This window comes from Bos taurus, chromosome X, assembly GCF_002263795.3.
Source record: "Bos taurus isolate L1 Dominette 01449 registration number 42190680 breed Hereford chromosome X, ARS-UCD2.0, whole genome shotgun sequence".
In the NCBI taxonomy this organism is placed as follows: Eukaryota; Metazoa; Chordata; class Mammalia; order Artiodactyla; family Bovidae; genus Bos; species Bos taurus.
The window spans coordinates 77,429,120-77,445,637 of record NC_037357.1 but is presented as its reverse complement, the minus strand read 5'-3'; positions in this window follow the sequence as shown (position 1 = coordinate 77,445,637).

Genomic DNA, 16,518 nt, shown 5'->3' with positions numbered 1-16,518 from the left:
GACCCCACAGGAGATTGAATCAAAATTACCTGCTAGTGTTAGAAGGTCTCCTATGGAGGCATGGGTCTGCAGGGGCTCACCACAGGCACAGAGGCACTGGCAGCAGCAGTCCAGGAAGATCCCCCTTCATGTAAGCCATCTTGTAGGTCACTGTTAACCCTACCACAGAGCCCGTAGACCACAGGGCTAGGTTGCCTCAGGCTAAGCAACTACCAGAGAGGGAATGCAAACTCACCCATCAGCAGATAATTTACTGAGCAAGGCCCTGCCCACCAGAGCAAGACCCAGTTTTTCCCACAGCCAGTCCTTCCCATTTGTAAGCTTACCCAAGCCTTGTAGCCTCCTCCATCAGAGGGCAGACAGAAGAAGCAAAAGAACCACAGTCCCACAGCACCTAAACAAAAACAAAAAACCACATTACAGAAAGTTAATCAGGATGAAAAGCAAAAAGTTATGTCCCAGATGAAAGGACAAAGTATAAATAAATAAATAAATAAATAAATGAAGTAGAGATAGGCAACCTCCCAGAAAAATAATTCAGAATAATGATAGTGAAGGTGATTCAGGATCCCAGGAAAACAATGGAGAAGATGCAAAAAATGTTTACCAGAGACCTAGAAGAACTAAAGAACAAACAAACAGAGACGAATAATACACTAGAGGGAATCAATAGCAGAATAATTGAGGCAGAAGAATGGGTAAATGACCTGGAGGACAGAATGATGGAAATCACTGTTGCAGAACAGAATATAGAAAAACAAATGAAAAAAAATGAAGACAGCCTAAGAGACCTCTGGGACAACATTAAATGCACCAACATTCGCACTATAGGGTTTCCAGAAGGAGAAGAGAAAGAGAAAAGACCTGAGAAAATATTTGAAGAAATAATAGCTGAAAACATCCTTAACATGGGAAAGGAAATAGTCAACAAAGTCCAGGAAGCACAGAGAGTCCCAGGCAGGATAAACCCAAGAAGGTTGAGACACACAGTAATCTAACCGACAAAAATTAAAGACAAAGAAAAAATACTAAAAGCGACAAGGAAAAAAATGACAAATGACATACAAGGGAATTCCCATCAGGCTATCAGCTGATTTCTCAACAGAAACTCTACAAGCCAGGAGGGAATGGCACTGTGCATTTAAAGTGGTGAAAGGGAAAAAACTATGACCAAGAATACTCTACCCAGCAAGACTCTCCTTTTGATGGAGAAATCAAAAGCTTCCAGCCAAGCAAAAGTTAAGAGAATTCAGCACTATCAAACTAGCTTTACAACAAATGCCAAAGGAATTTCTCTAGGTAGGAAACACAAGAGAAGGAAAAGAGTTACACAAAATAAATTCAAAACAATTAAGAAAACAGTAATAAGATCATACATATCGATAATTACCTTAAGTGTAAATGGATTAAGTGCAACAACCAAAAGACATAGACTGGCTGGGCAGATGAAAACATATACATATATACACTTACACTTACCACGTCACTCTGCTTGACCCCAACCCCTGCCAAATTGTATGCAATTATTTATATTGTTAGGTTAGTCATGTTCCCATTATGGCTTGCAATTACAATTATCTTTCATTTTTTGTATTGATTGTGAAAACTAATAAATATCTTTTACTATTGTGATTATGTAATTGTTAATCTCTTAATAGACTTGTATCATGATTGGTCAACAGAAAAATAATAGAATTCTATGTCACCAAAACTACAATTTAATAGAAAAACATGTAATCACTTTTTAAAATCCATATGCCTATCAGAATTATCTTGGAATTTTTTGAAAAATACAAACACCTAGGTATGTTTAAAAACAGCTGGACTATATGATGATCTTTTACTTTTATCTAGTTTGTTTCACTTTTTCTATTTCATATTCAGTGCTCCCATTTCATTTAGTTTGTTTTTCAATTTCTCCACTTTTTCTTTTTTTTTTTTTGATGTTCTTTCTCAACCCTTTATTGCAAGCATAGTAGAAAAGCTTTTGTATACATATACATAATATGTATAATATGTATATTTTAGAAAACATGAATTTTTGCCTAAGAAATTTATGACACTTTGATTCCACTTGTTTGACTTAGTATAAATAGAATACTAGATTTCTAATTTAAAACAGATATGCAACAAGAATGAAAATTTACTATATACCACAGGGCACTATAGTCAATATCTTGTAATAACCTATAATGGAAAACAATTTCAAAACTAATATGTGTATATGCATAACAATCACCTTGCTGTGCATCTGAAACACTGGTTTTGTCATTCAGTCATGTCCAACTCTTTGCCACCCCATGGACTGTAGCCTACCAGACTTTTCTATCCGTGGGATTCTCCAGGTGAGAATACTAGAGTGGATTGCCATTCCCTTTTGCAGAGGATCTTCCCAACTCAGGGATCGAACCCTGGACTCCTGCATCACAGGCAGATTCTTTACCATTTGAGCTACAGGGAAGTCCTCCTGAAACATTGTATGCCAACTATTCTTCAATTAAAAAAAAAAAAAATATATATATAGAAAAGAAAATCATCAAACCACAAAGGAAGAAAGTAAATGCAAAAGAACAGAAAACAAGTAATAAATTTGCAATAAGTATGTATCTATTAATGATCACTTTAAATATCAATGCTCCAATCAAAAATAGAGTGACTGAAATTGAGGGCTAGAAAGAGATATTCCATGCAAATGGCAATGAAAAGAAAGCTGGGAGTAGCAAAGCTCACATCAAACAAAGTAGATTTTAAAATAAAATCTATAATAATAGACAAAGAAAAGAATTATATTATGATAGCAAGATTAATACAAGAAGAGGTTATTATAATCATAACATATATATATGTAATACAGGAGAACCTAAATAAAGAAAATAAATATTAACAGGCATACACAGAGAAATTGACAATAATGTAATAATAGTAGGGGACTTTAACACTCCATTCATATCAATGGACAGCTCATCTAGACAGAAATCAACAAGGAAACAGTAGCCTTAAATGACACATTAGACCACTTGCACTTAAAATATATCTACAGAACATCCCACTTGAAACAGCAGAATACACATTCATTTTAAGTGCACATGGAATGGTCTCCTTCTCCAGGACAGGTCACATACTAGGACACAAAATAAGTTTCAACAAATCTAAGAGGATTGAAATTATGTCAAGCATAATTTCCAACCACAATGGTATGAAACTACAAAAAATTACAGGAGGAAATATGGGAAAACAAAAACATGTGTAGATTAAACAACATGGCCACTAAAAAAGCCAATGAAGAAATCAAAGAGGAAATTAAAAAATACCTTGAGACAAATGACAATAAAAACATAACTTTCCAAAATTTATGGGACACAGCAAAAGCAGTACTAGTAAGGAAGTTTATAGTGATACAGACCTATAACAAGAAACAAGAAATATCTCAAATAAACATGTAATTTACCATCTAAAGGACTTAGAAAAAGAAGAAGAAGCAAAGCCCAAAGCCATCAGAAGGAAGGAAACAATAAATATCAGAGCAAAAATAGAATAGAGATAAAAAATTAAAAAGATCAAGGAAACCAAGAGCTAGTTTTTTTAAAAGATAAAATTGATAAATTTTTAGCTAGGCTTATTAAGGAAAATGTGAGAGGATCCAAATAAAAAAATTAGAAATGAAAGAGGGGAAATTACAGGAATACAAGCAATCACAAGAGAATATTACACACAGCTATACTCCAAAAAATTGGAAAACTGAGAAAAAAATGGAAACATTCCTAGAAACATACAATTTTCCAAGACTGAATCAGGAAGACACAAAAATATCAAGAGACCAATTGCTAATACTGAAGTTGAATCAGTAATCAAAAACTAAAAAAAGTCCAGGACCAGACAGCTTCACAGAAAATCTACCAAAAACATAAAGAAGAGTAAATATAATCATTCTCAAACAATTTCCAAAAACTGAAGATAAGAGAACACTCCCAAACTTATTCTATTAGGCCTACTTTGCCCTAATACCAAAACCAGATAAAGATCATTTCAGTTCAGTCGCACAGTTGTGTCCAACTCTTTACGACCCCATGAATTGCAGCACGCCAGACCTCCCTGTCCATCACCAACCCCTGGAGTTCACTCAAACTCACGTCCATCGAGTCCGTGATGCCATCCAGCCGTCTCATCCTCTGTTGTCCCCTTCTCCTCCTGCCCCCAATCCCTCCCAGCATTAGAATCTTTTCCAAGGAGTCAACTCTTCGCATGAGGTGGCCAAACTACTGGAGTTTCAGCTTTAGCATCAGTCCTTCCAAAGAAATCCCAGGGCTGATCTCCTTTAGAATGGACTGGTTGGATCTCCTTGCAGTCCAAGGGACTCTCAAGAGTCTTCTCCAACACCACAGTTCAAAAGCATCAATTCTTCGGCGCTCAGCTTTCCTCACAGTCCAACTCTCACATCCATACATGACCACTGGAAAAACCATGGCCTTGACTAGACGGACCTTTGTTGGCAAAGTAATGTCTCTGCTTTTGAATATGCTATCTAGGTTGGTCATAACTTTCCTTTCAAGGAGTAAGCGTCTTTTAATTTCATGGCTGCACAGCTTACTTCTTCGACGCTTACTTCGACAGGGAGGCCTGGCATGCTGCAATTCATGGGGTCGCCCAGAGTCGGACACGACTGAGCGACTGAACTGAACTGAAATCACCATCTACAGTCAGCCAAAAATAAAGTCAGCCACTGTTTCCCCATCTATTTGCCATGAAGTGATGGGACTGGATGCCATGATCTTAGTTTTCTGAATGTTGAACTTTAAGCCAATTTTTTCACTCTCCTCTTTCATTTCATCAGGAGGCTCTTTAGTTCTTCACTTTCTGCCATAAGGGTGGTGTCATCTGCATATCTGAGGCTATTGATATTTCTCCTAGCAATCTTGATTCCAGCTTGTGCTTCCTCCAGCCCAGTGTTAACAACAAGAAGCTAAGTCAAAATATATGCCCATCATATCAGAATTATTTACAATAGCCAACAGCAGTACAGAAGATGCAGATTTGATCTTTGTGTCAGGAAGATCCCCTGGAGAGGGAAATGGCTACCCACTCCAGTATTCTTGCCTGGGAAATTCCATGGACAGATGAACCTGGCAGGCTAAGAGTCAGACATGACTTAGCAACTAAACAACAACAACTATATATATATATATATATATATATATATATATATATATACACACACACACATATACACATACACACACACACACACACACACACACACACACACACAATGAAATACTGCTCAGCTGTAAGAAAGAATGAAATTTTCCATTTGCAACAACATGGATGAATCTGGAAGATATTATACTTAGTGAAGTATGACAGACAGAGAGAGACAAAAACTGTGTTTTCACTTACATGGAAATCTAATAAAGAAAACAAAGGTACAATTATAAGAAAACAGAAACAGACTCACAGATACAGAGGACAAACTAGTGATTACCAGCAGGGAGAGTGGAGGTGGGGGAAAGTTAGTGGAAGAGGATTAAGAGGCACAAACTTCTAGGTATAAAATAAGTAAGATATAAGGTTTAAATATACAGCATTGGGACTATAGTGAATATTTTATAATAACTTTATACAGAGTATGATTCATGAAAGTATCAAATCACTGTTGTGCACCTGAAACCAATATTGTAAGACAACTACATGTCATTAAAAAAATAAATACCAGAGGGATGGTATGGGGAGGGAGGTGTGAGGGGTGTTCAGGATGGGGAACACATGTACACCCATGGCGGATGCCTGTTGATGTATGGCAAAACCAATACAATATTGTAAAGTAAAAATAAATAAATAAATAAAATAAAAAATAAAAAAGAATAAATAAATACATAATATTTTAAAAAGGAAGCACCAAATTGGAAAATGATTTGAACTTCTAGTTCTACTTGAACTTCTACTTCTATCTAATTCTGCAACTAAATAGCTGTGTAATTTTTGGTTAAGTCACTTTACTAATAAGGGTCTAGGTCATTTCATTTCTATAGTTTGGGGTTTTGACTTGGCATTATGAGTTTATTCCAATTCTAGTTCTTACATGACATCCTGGGAAGAGTCCATATGCTTTCACCCTTCCCCACTACTCACACAAAATAAAACACACACACACACACACACACACACACACACACACCCTCTTTGTTTCTTACAGAATAAAGTACCATTGATGCTAGATTCAATCCTTTGGACTCAGACTTTTTCTTTCTTCCAATGTTTACCATGGGGACTTTCCCTTTCAGAGTCCCCATGTCTCCATCTAGAAAATGTGGATTTAGAGCTTAATCTTGCCAATCTCTAAAACTTTAGGTCTGTAAATCTCTAATTAAAATGCAAATATCATAGGGAGAAGAAGACACTTAACAAGATATTAGTCATTTCTTTAAACTCCTTCCAGGCAGAAAAGACTGGAAAAGCCAGACAAAAATGGAACATATGGAAATGCCTCCCTAAAGCAGTCATGAATATCCTAAAATAGGAGAATATCACAAAATAATAAATACACATTACTTGGACTTTATAAATTTGTCTTTATTTTTATTTGTGCAAGCATTTCTGATTTTCTCCTATGGGTAAGGGAAGCAGCAAGTCAAATGCCTTCTGAGGAAAAGGGAATTCTTCCCTCTCCTCTTCTAGCAGTAGTCATGTACGGATGTGAGTGTTGGACCATAAAGAAGACTGAGCACTGAAGGATTGTTGCTTTCAAACTGTGGTGCTGGAAAAGACTCTTGAGAGTCCCCTGGACTGCAAGGAGATCCAACCAGTCGATCTTAAATGAAATTAACTCTGAATATTCATTGGAAGGACTGATGGTGAAGCAGAAGCTCCAATACTTTGGCCACCTGATGTGAAGAACCGACTCATTGGAAAAGACCCTGATGATGGGAAAGATTGAAGGCAAAAGGATAAGGGGCAAGAGAGGATGAGATGGTTAGATGGCATAATCAACTCAATGGACATGAGTTTGAGCAAACTCCAGGAAAGAGTAAAGGACAGGAAGCCTGGCATGCTGCAGTCCATGGGGTCACAAAGAGTCAGACACAACTGAGTGGGTGAACAACAACAGTTCTGAAAACTAGAAGTCCATATTTTTATTGTCCCCATAGTTTTGCTTTTTCCTAAATGTCATAAAGTTGGAATCACACAGCATGTTTAATAGCTCCTTCTTTCACTTGGTAATATGCATTTAAGTTGCCTCCATGTCTTTTCATGACTTAACAGCTCATTTTGTTTTAGCACTGTTTGGATATTCCACTGTCTGGTTGTAACAGACTTAATATTTGATTTGATTGCATGCATGCTCAGTTGTGTTTGACTCTTTGTGACCCCATGGACTGTAACTCAACAGGCTCCTCTGTCCATAGGACTTTTCCAGCAAGAATACTGGAGTGGGTTGCCATTTCCTTCTCCAGAGGATCTTCCAAACCCAAAGATTGAACTCACGTCTCTTGCAACTCCTGCATTGACAGACAGATTCTTTATCATTAGTGCCACCTGGGAAGCCCAATTTAGTTATATACAGTTCACCTACTGAAGGACAGCTTGTTTCCAAGTTTTGGTAGTTATGAATAAAGTTCATAACAAACATGCACGTGAAGGTTTTTGTGCGGACATAAATTTGCTAGATCTTACGGCAAGAGTATGTTTAGCATTGTTTAAAAAAAAAAAAAAACTGCCAAACTGTCTTCCAGTGTGGCTGCACAATTTTGTATTCCCATCAGCAATGAATGAGAGTTCCTGTTGCTCCACATTCTTATCAGCATTTGGTGTTGTCAGTGTTTTGAATGTTGGCCATTTTCATAGGTGTGCAGTGGTATCTCATTGTTGTTTTAATTTGCATTTCCCTGATATGCAGAGGATCCATATGATGTGGAGCATATTTTTATACTATTGCCTACCATTTGAATATATTTTTTGGTGAGGTGTCTGTTCAGGTCTTAAGCCATTTTTAGATCAGTATTTTTGTTTTCTTATTGTTGAGTTTCAAGAATTCTTTGTATAATTTGAATAACAATCCTTTATTAGATGTGTTTTTTGCAAATATTTTCTCCCAGTCTATAGCTTGCTCTCTCACTCTTTGAATATTGTCATTCATAGAGCAGAAGTATTTGATTATAATGAAGTTCAGTTTATCATTTTTTTCTTTCATGGATTGTGCTTTCGATATTCTATCTAAAAAGTTGTTGACATGATCATCTAGTTTTTCTCCTATGTTGTCTTGTAGGAGTTTAAACTAAATTTATTGTGGCAATCATTACACAATATTTGTAAGTCGAATTATTATGCTGTACATCTTAAACTTATATGGTGCTATATGTCAATTATACCTCAAAATTTTTTAAAGAATAGAATTTTTTCTTTGGTGGGAATAGCATTTTACTTAATTTAGGTTCAATATTATGTTTCTTATTATCAAAATATTCACTTATTAAAAACCAGCCTTAGTTCATGGGCTAGATTTGGCCCATGGGCTCTAGCTTCTGACTACTAATCTAACAGAAAGGATGTGCAAGTCCACATTTGCCCTACCTACATATTTCTGTAGACCAGATAATTAATATATTTTGGAATAGGTCATTTTGCCTTAGAAACTACATAATGGCTGGGAAGGAACACCAACAAGGCTGAAATCAGTAGGAAGTCATATGATGTGTCAAAAGATTGTAAGGACATTGCTGATTCTTCCAAATTCCATTTTTGTTTACATAAGACTCTCGATTTTAAAGGGAGTAAACTTAAAACACTTTTTGGAAATATCAATCCATCACTGGAGAATTATAAGGCAAAGTGGAAAAATGAAGGAAAAGCATTTAGAAACTCAGATAAGGCCTCTGAAGTCAGTGAGAAACTCTGATTTTCACTGAATAATTCTCTTGTCATTGTTCAGTTGCCAAGTTGTGTCTGACTGTTTATGACCCCACAGACTTCAGCAGGCCAGATTTCCCTGTCATTCACCATCTTGGACTTCAGCACACCAGACTACCCTGTCCTTCACCATCTCCTGGAGCTTGCTCAAACTCATGTCCATTGTGTCGGTGATGCCATCCAACCATCTCATCCTCTGTTGTCCCCTTCTCCTCCCGCCTTCAATCTTTCCCAGCATCAGAGTCTTTCTAATGAGTCAGCTCCTTGGAAGGAAAGTTATGACCAACCTAGACAGCATATTAAAAAGCAGAGACATGACTTTGCCAACAAAGGTCTGTCTAGGCAAGGCTATGGTTTTTCCAGTAGTCACATATGGATGTGAGAGTTGGACTATAAAGAAAGCTGAGCACTGAAGAATTGATGCTTTTGAAGTTGGAGAAGACTCTTGAGAGTCCCTTGGACTGCAAGGAGATCCAACCAGTCCAACCTAAAGGAGATCAGTCCTGAATATTTACTGGAAGGACCGATGCTGAAGCTGAAACTCCAATACATTGGCCACCTGATAAGGAGAGCTGACTCATTTGAAAAGACCCTGATGCTGGGAAAGATTGAGGGCAGGAGGAGAAGGGGCCGACAGAAGATGAGATGGTTGGATGGCATCACTGACACAATGGACATGGGTTTGGGTGGACTCTGGGAGTTGGTGATAGACAGGGAGGCCTGGCATGCTGCGGATCATGGGGTTGCAAAGAGTCGGACGCAACTGAGCGACTGAACTGAACTGAACTGAATGAGTCAGCTCTTCGCATCAGGTGGCCAAAGTATTGGAGCTTCAGCTTTAGCATCAGTCCTTCCAATGAGTATTCAGAGTTGATTTCCTTCAGGATGGACTGGTTGGATCTCCTTGCAGTCCAAGGGACTCTCAAGAGTCTTCTCCAACACCACAGTTCAAAAGCATCAATTCTTCAGTGCCTAGCCTCCATTATGGCCCAACTCTCACATCCATACATGACTACTGGAAAAAGCATAGCTTTGACTACACAGATCTTTGCAGGCAAAGTGATGTCTCTGCTCTTTGATATGCTGTCTAGGTTTGTCAGTTTTTCTTCCCAGGAGCAAGTGTCTTTTAATTTCATGTCTGCAGTCACCATCCACAGGGATTTTGGAGCCCAAGAAAATAAAATCTGCCACTGCTTCCACTTTTTCCCCATCTATTCGCCATGAAGTGATGGGATGAGATACCATGATCATAGTTTTCTGAATGTTGAGTTTTAAGCCAGCTTTTTCACTGTCTTTTTTCACTCTCAACAAAAGACACTTTAGTTCCTCTTTGCTTTGTGCCATTAGAATGGTATCTTCTACATATCTGAGGTTGTTGATGTTTTTCCAGCAATTTTGATTCCAGCTTGTGATTCATCTAGCCTAGCATTTTGCCTGATGTTCTCTACATAGAAGTTAAATAAGCACAGTGACAATATACAACCTGGTTGCACTCTTTTCTCAATTTGGAACCAGTCAGTTGTTCCATGAAAGTTTCTAACTGTTGCTTCTTGACCCACATACAGGTTTCTTAGGAAGCAGGTAAGGGGGTCTTGTACTCCCATCTCTTTAAGAATTTTCCACAGTTTGTTGTGAGCCACACAGTCAAAGGCTTTAGCATTATATAGCAGTCAATGAAGCAGAAGCAGATGTTATCTGGAACTCCCTTGCTTTCTCCATGATTCAACAAATGTTGGCAATTTCATCTCTGGTTCCTCTGCCTCTTCACACCAGCTTATACATCTGGAAGTTCTTGATTCACACACTGCAGTAGCCTAGCTTGAAGGATTTTTAGCATATCCTTGCTAGCATGTGAAATGAGGACAATTGTAGGGTAGTTTGAACATTCTTTGGCATTGCTCTTGCTTGGGATTGGAATGAAAACTGACATTTTCCAGTCCTGTGGCCACTGCTGAGTTTTCCAAATTTGCTGACATATTGAGTGCAGCATTTTAACAGCATCATCTTTTAGGATTTTAAATAGCTCAGCTGAAATTTTGTCACTTCCACTAGGTTTGTTTGTAGTGATGCTTCCTAAGGCCTCCTTGACTTCACACTCCAGAATGTCTGACTCTGTGAGTGACCACACCATTGTGGTTATCCACATTATTAAGACCTTTTTTTTGTATCATTCTTCTGTGCATTCTTGCAAGTTTTTCCTAATCTCTTCTGCTTCTGTTTCGTCCTTGTGCTTCTGTAGTCAGATATTGGGGCTTCCCTGGTGGCTCAGATGGTAAAAATCTGCCTGCCATTGCAGGAGACCGGGGTGTGATCCCTGCATTGGGAAGATACCCTGGAGAAGGGAATGGCTACCCACTCCAGTATTCTTGCCTGGAGAATTCTGTGGACAGAGAAGCCTGGTGGGCTACAGTCCATGGGGTCACAAAGAGTCATATAGTAAGTTGACACTAGCCCTCTGATCACGAAGCGCTTTTGTACCACTAAGAAACTCATCTGAGAAGTAGGGTCTGGGCCCAGTGAAGCATGTTCTGAGCTTTTTGGGAGCAACAGATTGATTATATCACAACTGAATTTTCAGAGCCAAGTTCAAGGTGCTGGTGTCTGACCTTAACCTCCTACTGACTGTAAGCCCAATTTTACATATGACAGACCCACACAGTACCTATTTAGAGTGCTTGATTCATATCAAGGCTTCCTTACTTATCAATGAACCCCTCTCGGTTCAATGTTGAAGTGATTCTTATATATGGCCATATGGCATGTTCTCCTAAGAATTTCAGAATGAATGAGTAGATGCTATGCTGGCAGCATGCTTTGCTTCTGAGGAAAGAAAATTAATAAACTGTCATACATATTTGGCCATTCTTTGTATTAATAACTACACTTGTGTACAGAGAAGCCTTTAAATTTCAAGTGGCATGGATACCTAGATAAGCATTCATAATGAATCATGAATTATCCTAGGAATAATAAATAATCCCAAAGAAACCACAGACTTACTGTTTGTAGATTTTTTTTGGTGATGGCCATTCTGACTGGTATCATCTCATTGTAGTTTTGATTTACATTTCTGTATTAATGAGCAATGTTGAGTATCTTTTCATGGGTTTATTGGACATTTGTATGCCTTCTTTGGAGAAATATTTGTTTAGGTCTTCTGGTCATTTTCTGATATTGAGCTATACAAGCTGCTTATATATTTTGATAATTAATCCATCATCAAAAAAAACTACAAACAATAAATGCTGGAGAGAATGTGGAGAAAAGGGAACCCTCCTGCACTGTTGGTGGGGATGTAAACTGATATAGCCATTGGCGAGTCCTTTAAGAAACAGGAATAAAACTGTTTTACCCAGCAATCCTACTATGGGGCATATACCCTGAGAAAACCACAATTCTAAAAGACACATGTACCCCAGTGTTCAGTGCAACAATAGCCAGGATATGGATGCAACCTAGATTTCTATAGACAGGTGAATTGATAAAGAAGTTGTGGTACATGTAGACAATGGAATATTATTCAGTCATAAAAGGAATGAATTTAAGTCAGTTGTAGTGAAGTGGATGAACCTAGAGTCTCTTATACAGAGTGAAGCAACTCAGAAAGAGAAAAACAAATATTGTATATTAATGCATGTATATGGAATCTAGAAAAATGGTACTGATGAACCTATTAGAGAACAGACTTGTGGACACAGCAAGGGAAGCTGAGGGTGAGATGAATTGAGAAAGTAACATTGACATATATACATTATCATGTATAAAATAGATAGTTAGTGGGAAGTTACTATATAACACAGGGAGCCCAGTCTTGTGCTCTGTGATGACCTAGAGGGGTGGGGTCAGGGAGGAGAGGGAAGGGAGATATATATATATATATATAAAATTATGACTGATCTGCATTGTTCTATGGCAGAAATCAACACAAAATTGTAAAACAATTTAAAAATAGAGAAACACAGGTATTTCAATATCATAAGTACTTCAATAAACTTTATAAAACTGTTTCCAGAAAAAAATCCTCTAGTAGCAGTGATTAGAATTTTTTTTTTAATCAAAGAATTGGAAGAAGCCATTTATGGTGGATAACCACACTAGTTACATTGATTCAGCTGCAATTTCTACACCTTTGTTTAAAACACAAATAAGCCAGGGTCATAGCATATGAGAACACTGTGCTGTTTTCTTAAACCATATCCTGAACAGCTTACCTAATTACATTTGTTACTACGTTGGCCTAAAGTCAGTAAGAATGGATTTCAAGTCTTCTTCTGTCACTAATTTATAAGGTGAAGAAAAGCAAGCCAGTTAATGCCTATGTGCCTTAATTTCCTAAACCATAAAGTGGGTATTATAATACATTTGCCCTACCTACCTCTCAGAGTGTCTGTGAGGATTAAATCAAGGAATATAAAAATGTGCTAGGAAATAAACATAAAAATCTTTTTACCCAGACTCTTTGCAGTGACTCTAAATATAGCAATTGCCAATTGCAAGCTTATATGATTTCTTTCATAATCTTCATGAAGATATTTCAACTTCCATGTCTTCCATTTCATTTGCTGAGTTTTCTCTTCTGATAATCATGTTGTTCAGTGTTATGATAAGAATAAATCTATTATGAAAATCACCTTCTCAGTTATTGGTTCACCACTGTGAAAGTTGGAGTTTTGGCTGTTGAAAACCATGGTAATGTTTGTTTAGGTTTTATTCCTTAGAAATCCTTAATTAAAGTTTTCCATCTTTGGCAAAGAAAGTGTCTTTCTTGTTCATTGCTTTATCTTCCAGGATAAGCTTGGGCATATAGTCTGTACCTAATCAATATTTATTAAATAAATGAATGAATAAACTCTTAAAATATATTTTTCACTTATTTGTTCTACAAATTGATGTTACTATGATTAAATAAAATACAAAATAATCTAAAAGAGAAAGCTCATTATGCCATAAACAGGAATACCTCAAACTGAAGAAAAAATACAATCAATAAATACCAGAGACTTCCAGTTCAAGATGGTGGAGTAGAAGGACATGCGCTCATCTCCTCCTGCAAGAGCACCAAAATCACAACTAGCTATTGAACAACCATGGACAGGAGGACACTGGAACCTACCAAAAAAAGATAACCCCCATCCAAAGACAAAAAGAAGCAGCAGAAAGATGGTAGGAGGGACACAATCACGATAAAATCAAATCCCAATCCACTGGGTGGGTGACCCATAAACTGGAGAATAATTCCAAAGAAGTTCTCCTACTGTTGTGAAGGTTTGGAACTCCACATCAGGTTTCCCAGCCTGGGGACCTGACAAAGAGACTGTGAAATGCTAGGGAATCTGACCTTGAAGGCCAGGGAGATTTAATTACAAGACTTCCACAGGACTGGCGGAAACAGAAACTCTGGTCTTGAAGGGCACAAACAAAATCTTGCACACACCAACCAATTCTCAGAGGAAAGGAGCAGTGGCTCTACAGAAAACTGAACCAAATCCACCTGCTAGTGTTGGAGGGTGTTCTGTGAAGGCATGGGTCAGCAGGGCTCACTACAGGGATGGGGGCACTGGCGCGGCTGTCTGGAAAGTTCCCCTTTGGTGTAAACACTCTTGGGTTTACCAGATCATAGAGCCCAGGGCTGGGTCACCTCAGGCCAAAAAACTATCAGGGAGGGAATTCAACCCCACCCGTCAGCAGATAATTGGTTTCAAGACCCTGTTTTTCCCACCACAGTTCCTCCCATCCCCATCAGGAAGCTTACACAAGCCTCTTAGCCTCCTCCATCAGAGGGCAGGCAGAAGAAACAAGAAGAATCGCCAGTCCAGGTTCAATACACGATACTGGATGCTTGGGGCTGGTGCACTGGGACGACCCAGAGGGATGGTATGGGGAGGGAGGAGGGAGGAGGGTTCAGGATGGGGAACATGTGTATACATGTGGCAGATTCATGTTGATATATGGCAAAACCAATACAACATTGTAAAGTTAAAAAATAAAATAAAAAATAAATTAAAAAAAAAAGAACCACAATCCCACAGCAAGTAAAACAAAACCACATTACAGAAAATTAATCAGCATGAAAAAGTAGAAAGTTATGTCCCAGTTGAAGGCATAAGATAAAACCCCAGAAAAACAAATAAATAAAGTGGAGAAAGGCAATCTTTCAGAAAAATGATAGTGAACATGATTCAGGATCTCAGAAAAAGAATGAAGGTGAAGATTGAGAAGATGCAAGAAACGTTTACCAAAGACCAAGAAGAACTAAAGAACAAAAGAACAAACAAACAGAGATGAATAAGACACTAGAAGGAATCCATAGCAGAATAACTGAGGCAGAAGAATGGATAAATGATCTGGAGGACAGAATGGCAGAAATCACTGACACAGAAGAGAATATAGAAAATAGAATGAAAAGGAATGAAGACAGCCTAAGAGACCTCTGGGACAATATTAAATGCACCAACATCTGTATTATAAGAGTCCCAGAAGGAAAAGAGAGAGAGAAAGTACCTGAGAAAATATTTGAAGAGATAATAGCTGAAAACTTCTCTAACATGGGAAAGAAAATAATCAATCAAGTCCAGGAAGCACAGAGAGTCCCAGACAGGATAAACTCAAGGAGGAACACACCAAGACACATAGTAATCAATTGACAAAAATTAAAGACAAAGATAAAATATTAAAAGCAGCAAGGGAAAATCGGCAAATAACACACAAGGGAATTCCCATCAGGCTCTCAATTGATTTCTCAACAGAAACTATAAGCCAAAAGGGAATGGCATGCCATATTTTAAGTGATGAAAGGAAGGAACCTACAACCAAGAGTACTCCACCCAGCAAGACTCTCCTTCAGATTTGATAGAGAAATCAAAAGGTTTCCAGACAAGCAAAAGTTAAGAGAGTTCAGCACAACCAAACCAACTTTACAATAAATGCTAAAGGAGCTTCTCTAGGCAGAAAACAAGAGAAGGAAACCCTATCTACAGAAAATAAACCCAAAACAATTAATAAAATGGTAATAAGATGATACATATAGATAATTACCTTAAATTCAACAATCAAAAGACATAGACTGGCTGAGAAGATGAAAATATGTGCATGTATGTACTTCCACTTACCACATTTATCTGCTTGACCCCCTAAATTGTATGTAATTATTTTATATTGTTAGGTTAGTCATGTTCCCATTATGGCTTGAATTGTAATTATCTTTTATTTTTTGTCTGGCTCTTGATTGCAAAAACTGATAAATATCTTTTACTATTGTGATTATGTAACTATTAATCAGTTAATACCATTGTATCATGATTGATGAACAGAAAAATTAAAGAATCCTATATCACCAACTGCCATTTAAGAGAAAAACCTGTAATCACTTTTTAAAGTCCATATGCTTACCAGAATTATCTTGGAATTTTTTGAAAATACAAATGCCCAAGTATTGCTTTCTTTTGCCAGAGCTACAAATGATTTTAATGAGTAGCCATACTTAAAAACAACTGGATTATATGAGGATCTTTTAATTTTATCTAGTTTGTTGCACTTTTTCTATTTCATATTCAGTGGTCCCATTTCATTTACTTTATGATTTTCAACTTCTCCATCTCTTTTTTTTCTTTTGATGTT